The sequence below is a fragment of the Lepisosteus oculatus genome, unplaced genomic scaffold (genome assembly GCF_040954835.1).
Source record: "Lepisosteus oculatus isolate fLepOcu1 unplaced genomic scaffold, fLepOcu1.hap2 HAP2_SCAFFOLD_112, whole genome shotgun sequence".
In the NCBI taxonomy this organism is placed as follows: Eukaryota; Metazoa; Chordata; class Actinopteri; order Semionotiformes; family Lepisosteidae; genus Lepisosteus; species Lepisosteus oculatus.
The window spans coordinates 45,001-67,380 of record NW_027167663.1 but is presented as its reverse complement, the minus strand read 5'-3'; the positions used below and the strand labels follow the sequence as shown (position 1 = coordinate 67,380).

The following is a 22,380-nucleotide window of genomic DNA, read 5'->3' as shown; positions in this document are numbered from 1 at the left end:
CTGCTGAAGCCCCACTGCCTGGTGTGGACGGTAGCTGTGCATGTTGCAGCAGAATTGTGCATGTGAGATCAAGGGGGCATGTCATGTGTTTGAGCACTTCACTCCCTTCCGGAAGCACGTGATTCCCTGAGTCCCAAAAATTTGTAAGTTCTTTGGATGACCTGTGGACCGATCTTTCACGATGAAGAATTCCTTAAGAAGAATAGATCTCGGCCCACCATCCCAATGCCTCCATCTCAAAACAGCAACCTCCCACTGCCCTTAGTCTGCAAGGCAGTCCTTTCAAGTGCGATGATGACGCCGGGACCTTCGTTGCCTATTGTACGAGCTGAACTTTTGTGCTCATCAATTCAACGCTCTTTCCATCAACTCATCTTGTCTTTGACGCTTCGTGTTTTGTGCTCCTTTGACTATCGGCATATCGGGTGACTGCAAACACTGAAGTTCTTGCTTACGGAGTGTGGAACAGTGTTTTCAAGTGATCGCTGTTCTGTCATGTTGACGCCGAGTGAATCTTTCTTTGGCAACATGGGCAGGCTGACAGCAGCGCGAGCTAAAGTAATGGCAAATTTCTTGACTTATTTCTGAATGTGAATGTTCTTTAGAAAAGGGATGCGGCGTTGCTTCTCCCCCGTGTAAAGGTCACGCATTCCAGATGTGGTTATGAGCGAAAAGTTGCCGCAAGTGTTTGAAAAGAGCAAGAGAGGAAGCAGCCCTGCCCCGTGTGAGGATCAAACTCAGGACCTTCAGACGATGAAACTGACGCGCTACCAACTACGCCAACGAGGCCAGCTGCAGTACACAGCCGGAAAGTTTGCCTCATATGGATTTCAGTCGCCCGTTCCCTAATCTTTAGACGCCCTCTGCTGGATGTTGCATTTGCCTTTTGATCTCACCGATACTTTTTTGGTCTGTTTCTGTTGCGAGTCCGTTTTTCAGATCTCACCTAGCACAAGTCTCTCTGGCTGAAGTGGCCTCTCTGCTTCAGCATCGTGCCCTCACTCAGCCATTAAAAACGTCACTCGGACTTCTGACATGCTGACATGAAATGTCAAGAGAGAGTGGCAGAGACGCTTAAGGCAGAGAGAAGATGAAGAGGGGGCGTGGCTGCGAAATGATTGACAGCTGCAATCAGCTTTAGATGGGGAAGTGTACTACTAGTAGCAGTGTAGAGCTCTCTGTGGTGGAGTTCACGCGCATGTTCTATGGGCCAGTGGCGTAATGGATAACGCGTCTGACTTCGGATCAGAAGATTGTAGGTTCGAGTCCTACCTGGCTTGCGAGGCTTTTAAACCTCTCAGGTTCCTCGGTAACAGGTTGCCGTCATGTATATGAACTATAGAAAAGCATTTGCCACAACCCGTAAATTAGCACGCAAGTGTGGGCTAGTGAACACAGAACTGTATGGAGATCATCTCCAGTTCCGAGCTCAATTGCAATGAAAAAACATGCAGAACAGAACTGGAGAGCAGCTGAATTTGTGCTCAGTAGGGTGGGGAGGACTCAGCATTCCTATTGTTCTAATTGGCATGAACTGCAGGGGATCTGAATCAGAACATGTCAGTTAGTTCGATCATTGCGTCAATATGTAGGCCACGTTAATACAGAATTATTACTTTGTCTGTCTCGTCTTTGTATATAGCTGAATGTCCCTGACAATTTCATGTTAGTTTTTAAGAACGACATTGGTGCTAATATATACATATATAGCATATAAGGAACACGTAAAAGTTTAGTCCATGCTGAAAAGATAAGAAAACCACCACAACGTTTCATCTTGGAATAAATCTTTACTTGTTGTTTTGCAGCCTACCCATTCTGACCTAACTCCTCCCTTGAAATTCCCTAACAGATAAGGGTACGTAACGGCTCATGCGATGCTCAGTTGCAATTTGTCCCAAAACAAACAAGAACAGCAGCTGAGGGTTTGAGTTTGAACATGCACTGTATTAAAGCAGCTTTTATTTCCATTGATAAATGCTAGATATTCCTACAGAGATTCTCCAGGTGAGTAAGCGATTCCTGTTTCTGTTTCTATTTCTGTTTCATATATATATACAGTATATATATATATGTTACATGTGTCTCTGCAATAGTATAAATGTGTTATACGCTATCAGGGGCTGCTTTTTTGTGCACCTCATCTACATCAAGGGTTTTTTTTTTCATTTATGTTTGTGGACCTTCACCATTTGAGGAAGTGAGTTAGATAATAAAGTTACAGGTATGGTGAGCAATGACTGACAAAGGCACGTACTGCGTATTCCTTACAGAAGTGTAAGCAATTTGTTCTTAAAAACACCGGCTAAAGTCCAAAAGTAATTTGCAATCTTATTACTTAAACAGAATTAACATCAATAAACTGTAATGTGCTGGTACATGCGAGTAGATTTGATCTTCTATTAAACAAAAATGCAATTACAGCTCTAAAAAGGTCAACCTAGATTTCTGTAAAAGATCTGTTCAGGTCATCGCTGTTCCTCTGACCTTGTGAGTCTTTGGAATTTTAAAAGTGTATTTTGCTTGCCTTTCATGTGGTCTGTGTACAAGTCACTGTGGCGTATGCGGTCCTACACAGCCTTGCTATAGACGTGACGAGCCTCCGCTATGTTGCAATGGAGAACAGGTTCAGTACGGAGCTGCCGAGAAAATTCAGCTGGAAAGCTCGTTGCAGAAAAGCATCGGTATCTGTGTCCAGCGGCAAAGCGTCCTTCGTGGGTTCTGAAGAATCGATTTCACAGGCTGCGGGTCCAGGCGATTTAGAGTGTTAAAGGTCCCAGCGAAAACGAAACGAGGCTGGTCCTTTTACACGCACGCACGCAACCAAATGCAAAAGACGCTGTAGTCGGCAGGATTTGAACCTGCGCGGGGAGACCCCAACGGATTTCAAGTCCGTCACCTTAACCACTCGGCCACGACTACAGCGAGTGCCACGGCCGCTGCCTTCTTGCTACAATCGAACAGGGAGTGCGAGGCGGCGGCGGCAGCAGAGGCAACTTTTTTCAAGATCGCTCTCCGTTTAAGGAACCTTTTACGCCATACGTGCAAGCACACACACACACACCTCAGAGGACTTAAGGGTGGCTTCAAGTTGGAATGATAAAGTCTCCCCGTTCAGACATGAAAACAGAACGTTCTTAGACAGAAAGCAATCAACAACGGAGACATGTGGACGACGATTTTAGTCACTGCACTTTGAATAGCATTTTTGCTCCAGTTACAGGAGATGCACCAATGGCCCTTGACCTACACTCTACCAATGCCTTGAACATTCAAACAAAACAGCCCTCAAGTCCTGTGGTTTAATATAACGCTGTTACGTGTCGAGGCAGTATTTGACTCTGTCCTACCGTTGAGACACGGGGCGTATATGGAAACGAACACATGCTACGGATCGTCTCTAATCGGTCCCTACAGTTGGAAGGCTCCTTGAAGCGTGCACCCCCATCATTCATCTTTGCGCATCTGTGAAAGGTAGACTCTTGAGCAATGTTTGAGCCAGCTCTAAGGCAACTAGTGCTATTGGACAGACACCTCTGGAAGATCCTAAGAGTCTCTTAACACCACTTCCAGCAGCAAGCTTAATTGTTCGCTGGAGGTCTCCCACCCAGGTACTGACCAGGCAAAGAATCACCAGTACATTGAATGAGGAAGTTAATCCTGAAATCCAATTACATATCTCAAGGTAAGACAAATCCATAAGAACATGTCTTAGTATTACTTCGTTTACATTAGTATGGCACTGAGTTGGAGCTCCTCTTTAAGCTGTGGTTTAGTTTTGCATTCATGTGTTTCTAGAGCAGTTATTTATGGGGGTGGGTGGGTCTTTCACAGAGGCTCAGGACAAATCCCCCACCTGAAAGTCTAATGTGTGTGTTCAGACAGTCACAGGTCAAGAGCCAGGCAGGAGGACAATGGACAGAAGAGCCAACGAACTAAAAATAAAAGAACAGATATGAAAAAGCCACCATCTTTTTCTTTTTGACATTTTCTGACTTTCATGCAAGCCAGGACAAAGTTGCTCATAGCTACTTGTGGATTCAAATACTCTATCGAGTGCTTTGATGAGTTTTTGCAATTTGATTGTCGTCCTGTCAGCCTGTTTCTGTTTTTTTTTTTCAATCTAGGGATGGAAAGTATGAGGGAAATGATGGAGCAATCAATAACCGCTCCGGAAAAATGGCAGAAAGAAATGGTCCGTCACTAAGGACATTTGTGAAGCAGAGGAGTGACATCACCACAAAGGCGACACATTCTGCTGATGGTTTTGGTGAATAATGATTGAGGCGCGTTAAGAGAAAGGCAGCTGTGTCAGCATGCGTAGGCTGCAAAGGATCAAGCAAAGGTTTACTCCATGCTGAAAAGAGAAGAAAAGAAGCACAACGTTTCGACTGTGGAGCCTTCTGCGCCATCTTCTTTAGCGGTGATGATGTTCACATTGGAAAAAATGAGACATGCGTCCCTGGGTGGGCTTGAACCCCCAACCTTTCGGTTAACAGCCGAACGCGCTAACCGATTGCGCCACAGAGACTGACGGCCTCTTGTACTCCCTACATTTGCAGGTTTATGGTCAAAGAAAACAATCACTTGCGCTTCTTGCAGCCGGCAATCTTTTTCCACTGACAACCAAGAAATGGATTTCATCTTTCACAAGCTGTATGGATTTCTTCAAAAACAAGTTATTCCAGAAAGGAAATGAATTCTTGCATTAAACTGAACCAAGCTGTACATGTTTGTCTGAAATGAGACATTCGGCACAACAAGACACGGAGAGAGGCACCGCTGGTATTCAGACCCAGGATCGCCTGCTGACTAGGCGGGCACTTTAAGCCACTAGGGAACAGCGCCAGCGGAGCACCGCGCTTTTACAGACACTTGGACACATCTGCGTTCGGTGTGCACTTAACCTGCTCTCTAAGCCCGTTGCCTCCGTCCCATTTAATAGCAGAACTGACGCCAAGAGAAATGATGAGAAATGGCATTTATCGGGCACTTTTCATGTCCAAGGAGCTCAATGCCCTTGACACCACCCCAAGGCGACAGAGCTGTGCATTCTTTGGCGACACCATTTTTTCTTTTGTTTAATTTCTATACTTATTGATAGAATAAAAACGATATGTCATGTACTGTAAGGGAAATGTCTCTTTTCATGGGGAAAGCTAGCACCAGCAAATGTTGTGTTTAGAAGAAGTGATTTAACATGACACGTGACCTAATTTACCGGAGCAAAAGCTCACCCAGCAAGCCCTGCTTTACTTCTACAGGAGAGAAGTACTGTAGAGTCTGCAAGATGTTCAGCTGGGTAGCTACGTCAGCATGCCTCGGCTGCAAAGGAACAAGTAATAGGTTTATTGCATGCTGAAAAGAGAAGAACGGAAACACAGCGTTTCGACTGTGAGGTCTTCTCACACCTGAAGAAGTCTCACACCTGTAAAAGGCTCCATGGTTTTCTTTCTTCTCTTTTCAACATGGAATACACTTATTGTCTGCAAGATGTGACAATTTCATGGTGTTTTGGAAGAAAACCTTTTTTCTTTGAATTCAAAATCAATCGGAATTTCAGCACGACACATCAACACTTTTTCAATTTTAAGGAGATGATATTTTAAACCTGATAAAAATAGTAGGAAACACAAGTTTCTTGCTGTGAAAATTTAGATGGGGAAGTGTACTACTGGTAGCAGTGTAGAGCTCTCTGTGGTGGAGTGCAAGCGCATGTTCTATGGGCCAGTGGCGTAATGGATAACATGTCTGACTTCGGACCAGAAGATTGTAGGTTCGAGTCCTGCCTGGCTCGTGAGGCTTTTAAACCTCTCAGGTTCCTCGGTAACAGGTTGCCGTCATGTATATGAACTATAGAAAAGCATCTGCCACAACCCGTAAATTAGCACGCAAGTGCGGGCTAGTTAACACAGAACTGTATGGAGATCATCTCCAGCTCCGAGCTCAATTGCAATGAAAAAACATGCAGAACAGAACTGGAGAGCAGCTGAATTTGTGCTCAGTAGGGTGGGGAGGACTCAGCATTGCTATTGTTCTAATTGGCATGAACTGCAGGGGATCTGAATCAGAACACGTCAGTTAGTTCGATCATTGCGTCAATATGTAGGCCACGTTAATATAGAATTATTACTTTGTCTGTCTCGTCTTTGTATATAGCTGAATGTCCCTGACAATTTCATGTTGCCTGCGATGTGTCCCCTCTCCCCACAGCAGTGGCAGATGATCAGCCGTCGTCGCTCCCCCAACATCGTCGCGCTGGGCGTCTCCTCCTCCCCATCTGATTCCCCGTGCGCCCCTCCGTTGGTGCCCACCGGTCTCCTCGAATACGGCAACAGTGTGCTCAGCCAGAGCCAGGGCCTGCTCCAAGGGGACCAGTGCGGCCAGCATCACGTGGCACTGCACCTCAGTCGGCGCCGGGGCCAGGAAAGCCTGGAGCGCTATTTCCCGGTGGGCCTCCTCCGGAAGAGTAGGGTAACCCTGGCGGGCTAAGTAGGCCACGTCTGCGGCTGTTACCTTCACTGTTACCTGGATACCTCTTTATCTAGAACTCACTCTTCCCCCTGCCTGTCTGGCTTCTTTTAATCCTTCTGTGCCCGGATTGCAGCGGGTAAGATATTTTTCCAAGAAAAAAAGAGAAATTAAAAAAAGAGAAATTTCACCAGAGCCCCTGCTCATGTCTAATTTTTAGTTTAGAAGGATTCAAGCAGGATTTTGGATGAAAGGCAGCGACCTTAATCAAGCCCAAATCATAATTGAACCCGTTCAGAGCCTACATTACATTTTAGTGTTTCATTCTGAGCAGAATGCCCTCACACCTGAAGAAGGCTTGCGTTTTCTTCTCTTTTAAGCATGTGTACAATGCTGTAATACAATTTAAAATAATTAAAAGTTTAAAAAGTATCAACTAAACTCCATTAATATCGAGTGTCTTTTATACAGCTTTTATACAGCTTTTAAGTATAGATTACACTTTTCTAAAATGTATTTAAAAAATAAAAACGATTACTAATCTAATCTTTCCACGTTTGATCCCAAAATCCCAAGAAAAATTAATCTAAACTAGGAGAAAGCTATGCTGAAAGTTTATTAATATACTTAGAAGACAAAGATAACAATTTATGTTGCATTTGTCTGATTGTGAATCAAAAAATACATTTAATTAACTGCTCTCAGTGACAGCTGACAATCCTCCATACACTCAAGTGAAAAATTAGTAATGCCAATGTAAACGTGGTATTTACAATTTGTTGATAATAGAAATGTTAAGTTCTCTAAAGCTTTTTGAGGCAGCAAAAGATTTGAACACCCTATATTGTAATGAGCTGCTGAGCTGAGAATGGGTTATGTTCCTGCTGTCAGAGGGGGTGGAAAGTGCCCGCGGTTATTTAATTAGTATTACAATTCACACTGATTCCCTTGAAAAGGTATGGACATAAGAATATTCGTGCGTGGTCAAAAAATGGCATTAAGCACTTAAAATTAATATGGTTAATAAGAGTAAACTGGAACATGCTGTACAAGATCGGCTAAACTGGGATCTATCGCTTACGCCTGAAATTGGAGCTGCTGTCGCAGTGAATAGCGACTAATAAGTCTGTCTTTCTGTGGGGGGAAGGGAATCTGATCTGATCTGCAAACCTCCAACAGAGCTGTTCAACTGGTTTTTGTCGGGCACATCAAGTGTCAGGTGTAAGCGATAAATATATTTAGCTGAAAAGCTGTACAACGCAAGACATTTCAGTACTCTAGGTTTCGTGAAAAAGCACATTGTGCTGCTGTAATACAGTTTAAAATAATTAAAAGTCTAAACAGTATCAGCTTAGGTATGGGTTGTATTTTTAAAAAAGTCAAAAACCGCACTCAAAATGCAATTTAGCGCTTTCTGGCAAGAGGAGACACCCAAATTAATAATGTAACATGCTACTGTTTGTGCATGGATATAGTTATAATGCTATTTCCTTAGACACGTGATTCCATGTTTTATTTTGAATCCCCGGCGGAACCGGGCATCCATAAGAATCAAGTACTGTAACAGGTTTATTCTATGCTGAAAAAAAAAGAAGAAAGAAAACACATTCCATAAGAATCAGCGCCTTTATATAGCGCCTTTAAAGGTGGCTTCTCAAAACGCTTTACAGGATAAAAACAACAATAACAACAACAACAACAACAATATTGTGTTTCATTGCACTTTGACAGATTGTCTTTAAATCAACTGTTGATTTAAAGTTTGACAGTAAATGTTTATATTGTAACGCATACAGCCTCCATTTCTTATTAAAAATGTAGCCTAAGAGGGGGGGTCTGCTCTCACAATCCTCCATATACTCAAGTGAAAAATTAATAATGCCAATGTAAACATCGTATTTACAATTTGTTGATAATAAAAATGTTAAGTTTTTTAAAGCTTTGTGATAGTTTACCCAGTTTACCCATTGTTATTAAAAATGACTTGGATTCGAACATGTTGTGATATTTAGAAATATAAAAGTCAATTAATTGTCAATTTCCATATTTATGTCTTTATTTAGCGGTTTCATTAGTGACAAAGGCTAAACTTTCTTGGAAAAATGTCTTTGCTGTCTTGCTGATACATTAAGCTTTCTAACCTCAGCCACAAAGTCATGTGACTGATTTTTCGCCCTGTTTCGTTGGTTAAACGCAATGATCACAAGCACCACCATGGTAACTGGGACATGTAGTTTTTAATTCAGATTGAATTATAACTGTACGTACTGTAGCGGCGAGGCTTATTAATAAGACAGAATTAAGTGTTGCTGTGCTTTCCCAAATGAGGCCCCATCTCCCTCTTCATCTCTGTGGTGCAGTCACAGAGAAGCTATTCATGCAGACTGATTTAAAGATGTTTTCTTTTGATAAGGTACAGCTCCCAAATGGGGATGCACTTAGCTAAGCCTGGCTATCATGATCAATGGTCATCCATTGGCGCCTAAAGGTCTGCAAGATTCCAAGAGAGAGCCTCATCCAAGTGGTCTACAACCCCAAGGTCAGCATCACCAGAGCACCGTCGCAAGCTGAACAGCAAAGCCTGGCATAGAGCCAGAGAGCGCGGATTAGACAGCAACAAGCCTGCAACTGCTTCTTTGTGCCCGCAGGAGATCTGAATCCCCAGAGATTGGATGAGTATTCAACTTCACTGCATGACAGCTCGAGAATTCAATTGTTATCCCAACCATTTGATATCAATTTAATTCCTAAGAGTTATGTACTTGTTTTGAGTATCTAGTGTAGAAGTTATAACCAAGTTCATTTACGAAACGGTCTAAATGAATGATATACTGAACGTATGTCCTCTTGATATATGTAACTCTTTGTAACTGACTGAATATATACCTTTTGTATTCTGATAACCCTCTCGATAAGATCTGTTAGGTTTACATGCATATTCTATGTATTAATAAATGTATCCTCATGTATTAGTACCTGTGTGTGTGCGTTGTTTGAGTTATATCGCAAGGTTGGATTCTAAAGCCATTAAAAGAATCATTTTGTGATTTACTGCTACAATGAATAATTGTCCCAGTAAATCCCAAATCCTACAGAACTAGTGCCTTCAGAGAGCACACTACAGATGTTACCTATTTATCGTTGAACAGGATGTATGTGATGTGGCGACTAGGTTCAATTTTGTATCCTCTTTAAAAGATTAAGGACTGGGGTGAGTGTGATTTACCACCCTTTCAGCTAAGAACCCGACGTGCGGACCGTTTAAGCTGCATAGACTCGGTCGTTTAACTCTTCTCCATTAGCAGGGTTAAGGTTAAAGAAAAAAACATTGCTGACTTCTTTTTTTTTTTGCCAGCCGCGAGCGCAGATTAGCAAGATTTGTATTTCATGTTTTGCAAGTTGCATCCATTTTAAGAAAAACAAGTCGCGTTAAAGACAGGAAATGAATGCTTGCATTTAATTAAGTCTAGCCGTAGGCGGTTGTCCATAATGACCCGTTCTGTTCGAGAAGACGGAACAAAAAAGGCACCACTGGGATTCAGACCCAGGGTCTCCTGTTTACTAGACAAGTGCTTTAACCAACTAAGCCACAGCACCCCGGGAGCACTGTCCTTTTGCAGCCACTTGGACACACCACTCAGACACATCTGCATTGCAACTTGCTCCGCCTGCTCGCGGAGCAAGTTGCCACCTTTACATACAATAGCAACATCGACACCAAGAGAAAGGATGACAAATGGCTTTTATCTGGAACTTTTCATGTCCAAGGAGCTCAATGTGCTTTCTGTGTACAACAGGGCCACTGAACTGCACACTGGCCACTGAACCACAGCAGTGGCTTGCTGGCTTGACATCTCCCAAGGAAAATGTTGAAATCGCATGTGGAACAGGAAAAGGACCCTCGAGTACGAGGGAAAAAAAAGAAAAAGATCATCTGGAGTGCACCAAGCCATGTCCGGACAGCCTAGCTTCCACGACGAGGTGGCCGAGTGGTTAAGGAGATGGAATGCTGATCCATTGTGCTCTGCACGCATTGGTTCGAATCCCTTTCTCGTCGCTCTCCATGTTTGACGTTGGCCATCCTGTTGTTTGCTCCGGTTCTAGAGCCGTACATTTTCTAGCGGTGGCTGAACATGGTATAATAGGCTAACGTTGGTATCGAGCAGTGACAGTATTTACGTGCCGCTGCTGCCAAGTGGCTCTGGGTTGAGACCGCGTTTTCACTTACTTGCAACGCAAACGGAGAAAGCGATTTTTGACAGTCTCTCGAGAGACTGCGCTAGGTGTTTAGGGATAGACTTTGTCAGTTCCCCCTGGGATGATGGCCTCTCAAATAGTTTGTGATTCCCCTAGACGTTTATACAGTAGAAGCCTGCTTCGTGGCTTAAATCCAAGCTAAGGAAACAAGTTAGAGGTCTGATGCAGAACTGCGAATTCGATGAACGGGAACACTACAGTACATTGCACTGTATGTGTGAGGAAAGCTGCCCCCTTCAGTCCCTTGTCGACCGAACAGAGGACTGTAAAGGATACTGCCAAGAAACTTAAGGATGCTGGTTGGAATCCAGCTCCAAAGAAGCCCCTTTGGGTGTTATGTCATCAAAAAGTAAGAACAGCGAATCTCCCTTTGATCAAAAGTGCAACAGAGCTGTTTTCCGTGGAGCAGGTTTCAGACCCGTAGACCTGTTTTATTTGTAGGGCAGGGCGCATTCCCAAACGCGAATCTCCTGTTTTAGAAGTGCTTTGGGTGGTGTAGCGGCGATGCTTATTAATAAGAAAGAATTAAGTGTTTCTGAGCTTTCCCAAATTAGGCCTTATCTCTCTGTTCATCTCTGTGGTGCAGCCACAGAGAAACTATTCATGCAGGCTGATTTAAGGTTTCCCTTGATAAGGGACAGCTCCCAAAGGGGGATGCACTTAGCTAAGCCTGGCTATCATGATCAATGGTCATCCATTGGTGCCTATCTGTCTAGGGAGTGCCAGATGGACATCTGGACTGCATTCCTAAGTGTCAGGAGTAAGTGACTCATATCTCACCTTGATCAACCAATCAGGGACTGGTAGGGCCGAGTAACCCACGTGGGACTCTGATGCCCATGGAACTTTCAGCCAATCAACGAGCTGAAGTTCCTCCAGGTAAAAACAGGCAACACAGAGAGCCTGAGAGATTCAGTGGGAATTCAGTAGAGAATTCTGTGGAGTTTTCTAAAGGGAATTCAAAGGAGAATTCCAGGGCAGGACAGCCCAGGAGCAGAAGGCTCTCAAGGGCAGGACATTCTCACAGCGCGCCTCCTGACCATCCTGAGACTCAGCCCGGACAACCACGGAACGGCCAGTGTGTCCGAGTGCCAGAACTTTCCTTTGTTCTAAGGGTCTAGAGCGGAGGTTGCCAGAGAATAACCAGAGGATCCACCCGAGGTTAGCACCAGCAGCGGGCCTCGTGAACAGGTCGGAACTGTGGACAGTTGAATCACTATTCAGAACTAGCTCTTCATCAGGAACGAACCGGTCTTCTTCTTGACTTGCTGGGACCCACAGTCATCTTTTCTCCTGTGCACAAACTTTGCTAGTTAAAGCCAACACTAACTAGCCGGTCAGTGAGCATCAGCAGCGCACCGTCGCAACCCGCACAGCACAGCCTGGCACCTAGACAGAGAGCGTGGATTGGACAACAACAAGCCTGCAACTGTTTCTTTGTGCCCGCAGGAGATCTGAATCCCCAGAGATTGGATGAGTATTCAACTTCACTGCATTACTGCTCGAGAATTCAATTGTTATCCCAACCAGTTGATATCAATTTAATTCCTAAGAGTTATGTACTTGTTTTCAGTATCTAATGTAGAAGTTATAACCAGGTTCATTTATGAAATGGTCTAAATGAATGATATACTGAACGTATGTCCTCTTGATATGTGTAACACTTTGTAACTGACTGAATATATACCTTTTGTATTCTGATAACCCTCTTGATAAGATCTGTTCGTTTTACATGCATATTCTATGTATTGTAACGCCCTCGCCTGGTGGTGAGGAGGAAGCGCCCCCAGGCACTCGTAGTACCGCTGGGCATGCTGGGAGTGGTAGCCGGAGTGCGGCCTAAGCGAGAGAAGCTCGCCCCACACCCAAAGTCTGTCAAGGCCCTGTGCATCCTGTGGGAGGCCTTGGAGGTAAAGGACGGGGTGCTGTGCCGGGGGTGGCGGGTACCCTCCAGTGGCGAGGTACGGTGGCAGCTGATGTTGCCTTGGTCGCTCCGCGGGGCGGTGCTCCGAGCAGTGCATGGCCAGCCGGGCGTGGGGCACTTCGGCGGTAAAAATACCCTGCAGCGCCTCCGAGGCCATTTTTATTGGGGTCTTTGCCACCAGGACGTGGAGCGGTACTGCCGAACGTGTGCAGTGTGCGTGGCGCAGAAGGGTCCCCCCGAGCGGTCTCGGGCCCCCCTCCAACAACACCAGGCGGGGGCTCCTATGGAGCGGGTGTGGGTGGACGTTTTGGGCCCGTTTCCGCGCACCGAGGCCGGGAACCTCTACGTCTTGGTGGCCATGGATTATTTTATGAAGTGGCTGGAGGCCTTCGCCCTACCGGACTAGAGTGCCCCCATGGTGGCCGATGCACTGCTGGAGGGGATGTTTGCCAGGCTGGGGGTGCCGGAGGAGTTACATAGTGACCAGGGGCGTAACGTCGAGTCCCAGGTCTTCGCCAGAGTGTGCCAGCGCCTGGGGATCACAAGACGCGGACCACACCGCTGCATCCCCAGAGCAACGGGTTGGTGGAGCGGTTTAATCGTACCCTCACCACCCAGCTGGCCACCCTGGTGTCCCGGCACCAACGGGACTGGGACCGCCACCTCCCCCTTGCGCTCTGGGCGTATCGGACCGCGGTCCAGGAATCCACCGGGTGCACCCCGGCCTCGCTCATGCTGGGCCGGGAAATGTGAACCCCGGTGGACCTGGTCTCCGGCCCGCTGCCCGGAGACGGGTCGGCACCGCTGGCTGGACCGGACTACGAGTGGGACCTGCGGCAGCGGATGCAGCAGGTGCACAGCTTTGCACGGACCCACTTGACACAGGCGGGGGTCCGGTAGAAGCGGCACTACGACCTGCGCTGCAGGGGGCCTGCCTTCCAGCCCGGGGACTCGGTTTGGGTGTACAACCCGTGCCGCCGCAAATGCCTCAGCCCTAAGCTGGCGCTGTCATGGGAGGGGCCCGCTGAGGTACTCTGGGTGGTGGGCGAGGTCTGCTACCATGTCCGGTTGCAAACACGGGGGAGAGTGGTGGTCCTGCACCGAGACCGCCTGGCCCCCTACCGACCCGGGAGGAGGAGCCGTGTGGGGAGGCTCTAGAGGACCAGCCGGGGCTGGAGCCGGCCGATAGTGGGGCATCCGTGGGTCGCCAGCCGTCACCGTGGCGCAGCGGCTGCTCACGCAGGGTTCCACAGCAGTTAGCCGAGTACGAGTACAGCCTGAGGGGGGTTTTCGACGTCGGCGAGACGCCAGACGCTTCAGGTTTTTAAGGAGTAAGAGTGCAGGGGGTCTAAACCTGCAATCCAGTGTGTTGAAGTATTTCACAACACTACCCCTAGCACATCTGGAAATAAATCCTCATAATGATTATTGCCCTGGGCATGTACCAAAAAATCACTGAGCATATATATATATATCACTGTGTTGAAGCTAGAGACACAGAATAAGTGCAAACACATCCTAAATACAGTGTTCCTGCACCTTTGACCTCATCCAGAATGTATCATTTTTTGAAAGGGATTGCTGTCAGAATGCACAACTGAATCCCAAACAGAATCTCTAGTCAAATATGATCATTTGTGAAACAGGCAAATGAGTCTCTCAGGTGCCCATTGCTCATTTTCAGACACAATTATGCAATACTTTCACATGCAATACACATGAACATGCAATACTTTTCAGCTGCATTTTGACATCCGGACGGGGAGACTTTATCATTTGAACGTGAAGCCAGCCTTAAACCCTCTGAGGCGTGTCTGTCTGCCGGCACGTATTTTGTCAAAGGTATTTATTTTTTTTAACGGAGAGCGACTTTGAAAAGGTTTCCGCAGCCACGTCGCACGCCGTGTTAGATTAAAGGAGGAATGCGGCGATGGCAAACTTGCTGTAGTCGTGGCCGAGTGGTTAAGGCGATGGACTCGAAATCCATTGGGAACTCCCCGCGCAGGTTCGAATCCTGCCGACTACGGCATCTGCCGTACGTCTCCTTGTGCCTGCGCGGCAAAGGCGAAGTGCTGCTTCTCCTTTCCTGGTACTATAAAAACGCTGAATTGCTTGGCCCCGCTGCCATGGAAATGAGTTCTTCAGATAACCACACATCTTGCGTTCGCACCTCTGGTGTTCTACTTATGCCTTTGAAAACCTAAAGAATAAAACTGAAAGAACCGACACAATATGTAGGTGCTCGTAAAGCACGCATTAAAGAACTGTTAACAGCAAGGGTTTCAGTGGGTTAACTGAGGAGAAGGCGTGATCGCTAATTGTTGACTTTTTATTTGGTGTTAGAAACACTCTTACTGTGCATGACGTGCAACAAATGTAGCCACAGAAATTGCATCACGCTTTCATGTATGCTATTGCAGACACCAACGTTGCCTAGATATAAAACCGAAATAGCCGTGGGTTTGCTTGCTGGTCTGAAGGATCTCTCTTCGAATCTCTATCATTTGTCAATTGAAGTAAAAGGTGCTGCAATCTGATACGTTCAGAATCAAACCCGCAGCTGTTGTTCGACTTTATTTCTTGACTAATTACAACTGAGTGTCGCATGAGCAGTTACGTAAACTTGTCTGATATATTTGAACACAAATGCCGTTCTTCAATTAAAACTAACAGTACATTGTCAGGGACATTCAGTTCTATACAAACAAGAGACAGACGAGAATATTTAGTATATAATAGACAGAAAGAGGTTCGAATCCTGCCGACTACGTTGTCCACCTCCTGTCTTTGTGTTTCGGCGCAAGCAAAGAAGCGCGCCTGTTTGGTGTTCCTGGTGGTTTTAAAACGCCCAATCGCTTGTACCCGCTGCCTTGGAAATAAGTTCTTCAGCGTCCGCGAATGGCATTTTGCAGCTGGAAGCAGATGTCGACGCGTTTTGCACAGAGCACCAAAAAAGCGTCTTTTTTGAAGGCCCAGGCACTGAGCATTGGTGGTTCAGTGGTAGAATTCTCGCCTGCCACGCGGGAGGCTCGGGTTTGATTCCCGGCCAATGCAGTGGCTTTTGCAGCGAGCGTCTCCATCACTTGCATCCCCTTGCAACTCGCAACTGAAAACCCACTGAAGCTAAGCAGGTGTGAGCCAGGTCAGTACCCGGATGAGGGTGAGCTACAGGGAAAAACAAACCTTCCAGCTGGAAGCGGTGTTAATGGTGCCGGCGGGGGGGCGCTCACCCTGAGGTCTGTGTGGGTCCCAATGCCCCAGTATAGTGACGGAGATGCTGTGTTGTAAAAGGGCGCTGTCTTTTGGATGAGATGTAAAACCGAGGTCACAGCGCTCTGTGGTCATTAAAAATGACCACCAAAACCTTTGACAAAAGCTCTTGGTAATTGATGGTCTTCAATAATGCTTCTCCTTTAGGTACATTTTAAATCAGCTGAAAAATGCTGTGAAATGGGGGGGCACTTCAGGCCAGTGTAGGATTTGGGTTACAAGAACCATGAAACTGCGCGAGAAAGCCCGTACACTGAATTACACGGCTTTCTATTCAAAGGAGGACAAAAGAAATTCCCTGAGTTCGATTTCTTGCAGCACAGAGAGAAGCACTGTTATGAGGCTGGTTAGCTCAGTTGGTTAGAGCGTGGTGCTAATAACGCCAAGGTCATGGGTTTGAGCCTCGTACGGGCCAGGTCCTTTTCTCCTCTCTTACCGAAGCTGTTAGGTTCCTTTCCGTGGTGAGAGGGGTTGTCATGCAACGCTGCCACATAGTGCCGACAGACAAGAGTGTTGCAGGAGAAGAGAAAAGTGTTTGAAGATTTAAGAGTGTCTTAGGTGGAGCCAAAATCAAGTGTCACAAATGCAAGTGGGAGGATTTCCAATGTTTAATATGGTAAAAATAAGCGGAAGTTATCTGCCGGTCCGGCACAGTCTGCCATGCTTTTGTCATATACTGTAAAGTGGTGTCGAACTGGGTGTCGAACTGGAGCCTCACCATTTGCATATGTGAGGCTCCAGTTATACATCGAGTGTCACATTAAATGACGAAAATGAAGAGTTAAAGCAGCTGGAGAGGTTTTCTTACAACTTTTGAGCTGACAGTTTTGGAAAATGTTTCCTTCACGCTGCACTGTACAACATAGGCAGCCAAGAGTCTCCAAAACAATACAGAATTGACAGATAGGAGAAAATTCCCACTCGTCCTGAAGTTCCCAAAATCCAGCACTGAGCGTAAACAAAGTGTCTAAGTAGCGTGGGAATGCTAACCCTAACCCTAGCTGGAGTTTGAGCAATCCAGCACTGAGCTTAAAAAGATGAGTCAAAGTAACGTCTAATCGGATTAGTTTCCTTAGAGCTGGTTCTGAGTTTGCTCAAGAGTTTACCTTTCACAGATGCGCAAAGAAGAATGTTGGGGGTGCACGCTTCAAGGTGCCTTACAGCTGTAGGGAGTGATTCGAAACGATTCGTGGCGTGTGCTCGTTCCCATATACCGTACGCCCCGGGGTGCAGTGCTAGGATGACGTACAATACCGCTTGGGCTCGTAACGGCGTTATATGCAAGTGCGGGACGTGAGGGTTTTCGTTTGTTCGTTTTGTTTTGCTCTGCTTTGCTTTGTTTTGCTTTCCATCGCGTTGGTAAGAGCGTAAATAAAAAGGCGATTCCTGCGTCTACCACTAATGTAAGAGCTATTTCAAGTGCGACGTGGTGCGGCTTTTCAAATGCTTGTGGGCATTTCTCTGTTGTTGATTCTTTTTTTGTGTGTAACAAAGTGGCATTTTCATGTCCGGACGGGGAGACTTTATCATTCCGACATGAAGCCACCCTTAAGTCCTCTGAGGCGTGTCTGTCTGCAAGGCTTGTATTTTGGAAATGTTTTTTTGAAAGGGAGAACGACTGAAATAGGCTTCCGCCGGCGCCTCGCGATCCAGGTAAGATTGTAGCAAGAACGCAGCGGCAGTGGGGCTTGCTGTAGTCGTGGCTGAGTGGTTAAGGCGATGGACTAGAAATCCATTGGGGTCTCCCAGCACAGGTTCCAATCCTGCCGACTACGTTGTCCGCCTTCAGTCGGTGTGTTTCGGCAGAAGCAAAGAAGCGCGCCTCTTTGCTGTTCCTGGTGGTTTTAAAACGCCCAATCGCTTGTACCCGCTGCCTTGGAAATAAGTTCTTCAGTGTCCGCGAATGGCATTTTGCAGATGTCGACGCGTTTTGCACAGAGCACCAAAAAAGCGTCTTTTTTGAAGGCCCAGGCACTGAGCATTGGTGGTTCAGTGGTAGAATTCTCGCCTGCCACGCGGGAGGCTCGGGTTCGATTCCCGGCCAATACAGCGGCTTTTGCAGCGAGCGGCTCCATCACTTGCATCCCCTTGCAACTCGCAACTGAAAACCCACTGAAGCTAAGCAGGTGTGAGCCAGGTCAGTACCCGGATAAGGGTGAGCTACAGGGAAAAACAAAGCTTCCAGCTGGAAGCGGTGTTAATGGTGCCGGCGGGAGGGCATTCACCCTGAGGTCTGTGCGGGTCCCAATGCCCCAGCATAGTGACAGAGAAATAAACATGTTTGGGCAACTTTGGTCACCCCCAATTAACTTCTGGGGCAGGAAAAGCACACTTTTCAAAACTTGTTTTTCAGCTCGAAATAAACGTGTTTTTTCAAACCTTGGAATCCCAATGTAACTGCCTGGCTCATTAGAGCCCACTGAGTCAGCCCTTAACCCCACTGTGCAGAAGTTGTCAAAACGGGTTTTTCAGCAGAAATAAACACGTTTGGGCAACTTTGGTCACCCCCATTTAACTTCTGGGGCAGGAAAAGCACACTTTTCAAAACGTGTTTTTCAGCTCGCTGTGACCTCTGTTTTACATCTCATCCAAAAGACAGCGCCCTTTTGCAACACAGCGTCTCTGTCACTATCATAAGTGACTGCCATCATAAGAATATGAGTCCAATATTTTAGAATATAGTCAGAATGACTTCTAACCTTACCTGTGGTGTCTTTAATCCCTATTGCTCAATGCATGGTGTACGTACTGCATAGATGTGTCTTGAGAATGAGGAATGGGCCCCTGAGACGGTCATTTACCTGTTTCACAAATGATCGTATTTTACTAGAGATTCTGTTTGGGATTCAGATGTGCATTCGGACAGCAATCCCTTTCAAGAAATGATACGTTCTGGATGAGGTCAAAGGTGCTGGAACACTGTATTTAGGATGTGTTTGCAGTGATTGTGTGTCTCCTGCTTCAACGCAGTGATATATAGATGTGCTCCTGTAATTTATTGGTACAAGCCCAGGGCAGTAAGCAGTCTGAGGATTTATTTCCAGACGGCATAGAGCAGTGAAGCAGTGAAGTAGTGCAACACACTGGATCATTATATTATTAGAATCTATTCTACTTAAATTATTACATTATACACAATTTGAGTTCATTTTAAAAAGTAAAAGGTAATGAAAGGAATGCATTTTCATAAGAAAGATAATACCGATATGCATGTGATAATCTTCCTTATATCATGTAGTGTGTCATTTGGACACTTTATGGGCTTGAAATACAAAGAAAATCATGTTCTATGGTACAAGATAAATACAAAACATAAGCTTTTATTTTAATTAGATTTGTTTATAAAGCATAAGCAATCATTTATTACATTAATATATGTGAAAATGACATTTTAGCATCATAATATTACATAAAGGTCTCTAGCATCAACACAGTGATATATATATATGCTCAGTGATTTATTGGTACATGCCCAGGTCAATAATCAGAATGAGGATTTATTTCCAGACGGGCTACAGGTAGTGTTGTGAAATACTTCAACACACTGGATAAAAACCAAAGAAATGAAGATATGTAGCAATCACATTGTAACAGGGGTGACAGTGACAGTGACTTAATGCTTATACTAGTGGACTTTTGGTACCTTTAGGGTACGGAGCGAGCCGCAGGGAAGGCTCGCTCCGTGCGCACACGTCCTTTCGATGCCAGTCCAACAAGTGCTCCGCATTAGCTGCGTCGGGGCCCCGGCGTGTCGCACCTCACCTCACCTCGCACTGCCCCCTCCTTGAATGTCTGCCGCTGGGCATGCCCTGCTCTCCTCCGCCTTATCTTATCGCGTGTGAGCACCGACAATGGCCACAATGCCGGGGAATGGCACCTGTAAAGTGTTAATTAGGGCACAGGAACAGCCCGTCTCGTCTCGGGGGGGGCGGCTTCAGAGACAATACAGCAAACACAGCGGGGCGGGGGAAGAAGACGACACCACACATGCGGGTACATTCAGCTCCGGCGGGAACGAGACATTTGTCGGTCTTTTCAAGTGCCGAGAGCCGAGCAATCCTTCACTTGTATCGTTTCTCCCCGGTGACTAGATCTGGCCCTGCGACTCTCGACTGGGCTCACCCCCGGGGCAGCCCAGCAGGTGTGAGCCTGGCCGGCACCCGGATGGGAGATTCCACCCCGGAAAAGCTCCGGTTGCTGCTGCTCCTGCAAGAGGTGTGACTGGGACCAGTAGGGAGCGTTCACCCTGCGGGCTGTGTGGCTCTCTTACGCCCCAGCCTCCTGATGGCGACACTCTGCTGCACAAACAGGCGCCGTCCTTCAGGGGAGGCGTCAAACCGAGGTCCCGACCCTCCTTGGCCATTAGGAAACCCCAGGGCGTCTCTCAAAAAGAGACGCCGGGGGTGTCCCTCTGGTGTTAGTGCTCCCCTTTACCCATCAGTCGGGGTCTCCTCCTAATCCCCGTCTCACCTGTAACAATCAATGACGAGGCCCCCCTGTCCGTGAGATTTAGTACTCGCGCAAGAGACCGGGGGAAGAGCGCGAACGCGGTCCCCCGCCCCCCACAAAGTGCGCGCTCCGGGTTCCCTCTCGGGGCCCTGCAACACAGCGGAAGGGCAGCGAGAAGGAGCCTCTTGCTCTGACGGCGCAAGGCCACAAGAGGGCGGAGGCGCCGCGCGCCCGGCCGACGTGTTGGACCGGTGCGCTTTACGTGCTGAAATAAACACGCGAAAGCCCCGAAATGTTTCCAGAGTGCTGTGCACTGGAGGTTTTTGTCTGGTGAAGACTTGCCTGGTGCTCCTCCGTGCAGATTGTTTGTCCTCCTCCAGTGCGGGACGAGCCAACACAAGGGAGCGCATTCCCCAACATCCAGGCACGCAATGCGATTTGGAAAGCAGCTCCTTTCCAAAGAGTTGCACACGAACGATCCTTCAGTCCCGCTCGGGGGGCACGGAGCCCCCGCCACACACAGCTTCAAGTAGCGAGTCAGGCGCCAGGGCTTTCGCTTACGGCCACACCACCCTGAACAAGCCTGATCTCGTCTGATCTCGGAAGCGAAGCAGGGTTGGGCCTGGTTAGTACTTGGATGGGAGTCCGCCTGGGAATACCAGGTGCTGTAAGCTTTTGCTCTCCCGGCCAGCAGGGGTCGCCGTTGGTGCCGTAGGCTTTGGGAGGAAAACCTGCAGGATGGAAAGGTGATCTATAGCCTCATCTCTAGAGATGTTTTGTTGCTGTGGCATGTGTGTGACCCATATTCAAAAAAAAAACCCGTCTGTAAAACGAATATCGAAGCTGCCTCTAAATCTGCAAATGAAGATGAGTCGATAAACCACTCGTTTTTCGTATAACTAGACATATATTCATTTGTTACCGATTTCATTCATTGAGCACGGATACAATAGAGGTACAGCCATTCACTGTTTGACATGTCTGCACTGGTACAGAACCGAGCAATCAGAAAACGGGTGAAACTGTCTTTAGACTCAGCATACAGTACCGAGGCCCCCCATGACCAAATAAAGGCTAACCTCGATAATCAGCCTAAAGAACGCAGACTACAGCAAAACGACTGACTTTGAAAAGGGAATGAACGTCCGGAAGGAGTAGTGGAACTAGCTTGAGATGCTTCTCCGGACCCCTAACTAAAAGCCAGCGAGAACCAGCAGCGGCGTCCACTCCTGTCGAACCGGGATCCTTCCGCAGCCACGCAGCTCGTGGTGTCCTAACCCTCCCGTATCTGATTTTGGACCAAGCACATCAGGGGAGAGCGCGAACGCAGTCCCCCACTACCAGAAATTATGCAGTCGAGATTCCCACATTTGGGGAATTCGCAGGGGTCAGCACAGCCGGAGTGCAATGGCCGAGCCTCGCCCTGGGTGAACCTCCTTCTTGATCAAGGTATCTCCCCTGCCAGGTAAGTATGAGTTAAACAGGCCCCTGCAAGCGGCCCGCACCCACAGCACAAATCGCACAGCCTAGGCCACCTCCTCGCCCCGCACGCCACCGCCTCCTGCTGGGCCCACTCTTTCACACACTCACACGCCACACTAACACTCAAAAGTGTGGGCAAAACGAGAAAACGAGCGCGCCGTTTCCTACACATCTGCAGTCGCCGTTGCGCATTCGCAGCATGTCCCGGGATGCAATTCGGCCTCATTTGCATAACTCCAGACCGGCAGATCGCCACGCAAGCTCGCGACGTGCGCCTGCCACACACCGAACAAACCTTTTCAGCAATTTCCAAAAAACGGGCCTGCTCGCCTGCCCACAAGGCTCCGTCTCTTACCTGCTCTCCAGAGCCTGCTGCCTTCTGTGCTTTTCTCTCGGCACCGCTGCAGTGCACACAACTCCTGCAGCGGGAGGGGGGGAGAAAGATCCCGCGCTCCGCAGCAGGGAAGGCTCGCTCCGTGCGCACACGTCCTTTCGATGCCAGTCCAACAAGTGCTCCGCATTAGCTG

At 47.3% G+C, this 22,380-nt stretch overlaps 7 non-coding genes across 7 annotated transcripts; 4 read left to right on the top strand and 3 right to left on the bottom strand.

The window, feature by feature from the left end:
- Nucleotides 1-1,207: 1,207 nt before the first annotated feature.
- Nucleotides 1,208-1,280, top strand: trnar-ucg (transfer RNA arginine (anticodon UCG)). The gene has a single exon. It is a non-coding gene; the product is annotated as a tRNA-Arg (tRNA).
- A 1,560-nt stretch (nt 1,281-2,840) lies between these two features.
- Nucleotides 2,841-2,922, bottom strand: trnas-uga (transfer RNA serine (anticodon UGA)). Its single transcript has one exon. It is a non-coding gene; the product is annotated as a tRNA-Ser (tRNA).
- Nucleotides 2,923-4,457: 1,535 nt separating this feature from the next.
- trnan-guu (transfer RNA asparagine (anticodon GUU)) lies at nt 4,458-4,531 on the bottom strand. The gene has a single exon. It is a non-coding gene; the product is annotated as a tRNA-Asn (tRNA).
- A 10,065-nt stretch (nt 4,532-14,596) lies between these two features.
- trnas-cga (transfer RNA serine (anticodon CGA)) lies at nt 14,597-14,678 on the top strand. Its single transcript has one exon. It is a non-coding gene; the product is annotated as a tRNA-Ser (tRNA).
- Nucleotides 14,679-17,900: 3,222 nt separating this feature from the next.
- trnag-gcc (transfer RNA glycine (anticodon GCC)) lies at nt 17,901-17,971 on the top strand. The gene has a single exon. It is a non-coding gene; the product is annotated as a tRNA-Gly (tRNA).
- A 2,955-nt stretch (nt 17,972-20,926) lies between these two features.
- On the top strand, nt 20,927-21,045 carry LOC138226127 (5S ribosomal RNA). The gene has a single exon (XR_011184411.1). It is a non-coding gene; the product is annotated as a 5S ribosomal RNA (ribosomal RNA).
- Nucleotides 21,046-21,680: 635 nt separating this feature from the next.
- Nucleotides 21,681-21,844, bottom strand: LOC138226096 (U1 spliceosomal RNA). The gene has a single exon (XR_011184380.1). It is a non-coding gene; the product is annotated as a U1 spliceosomal RNA (small nuclear RNA).
- Between the last annotated feature and the right edge of the window lie 536 nt (nt 21,845-22,380).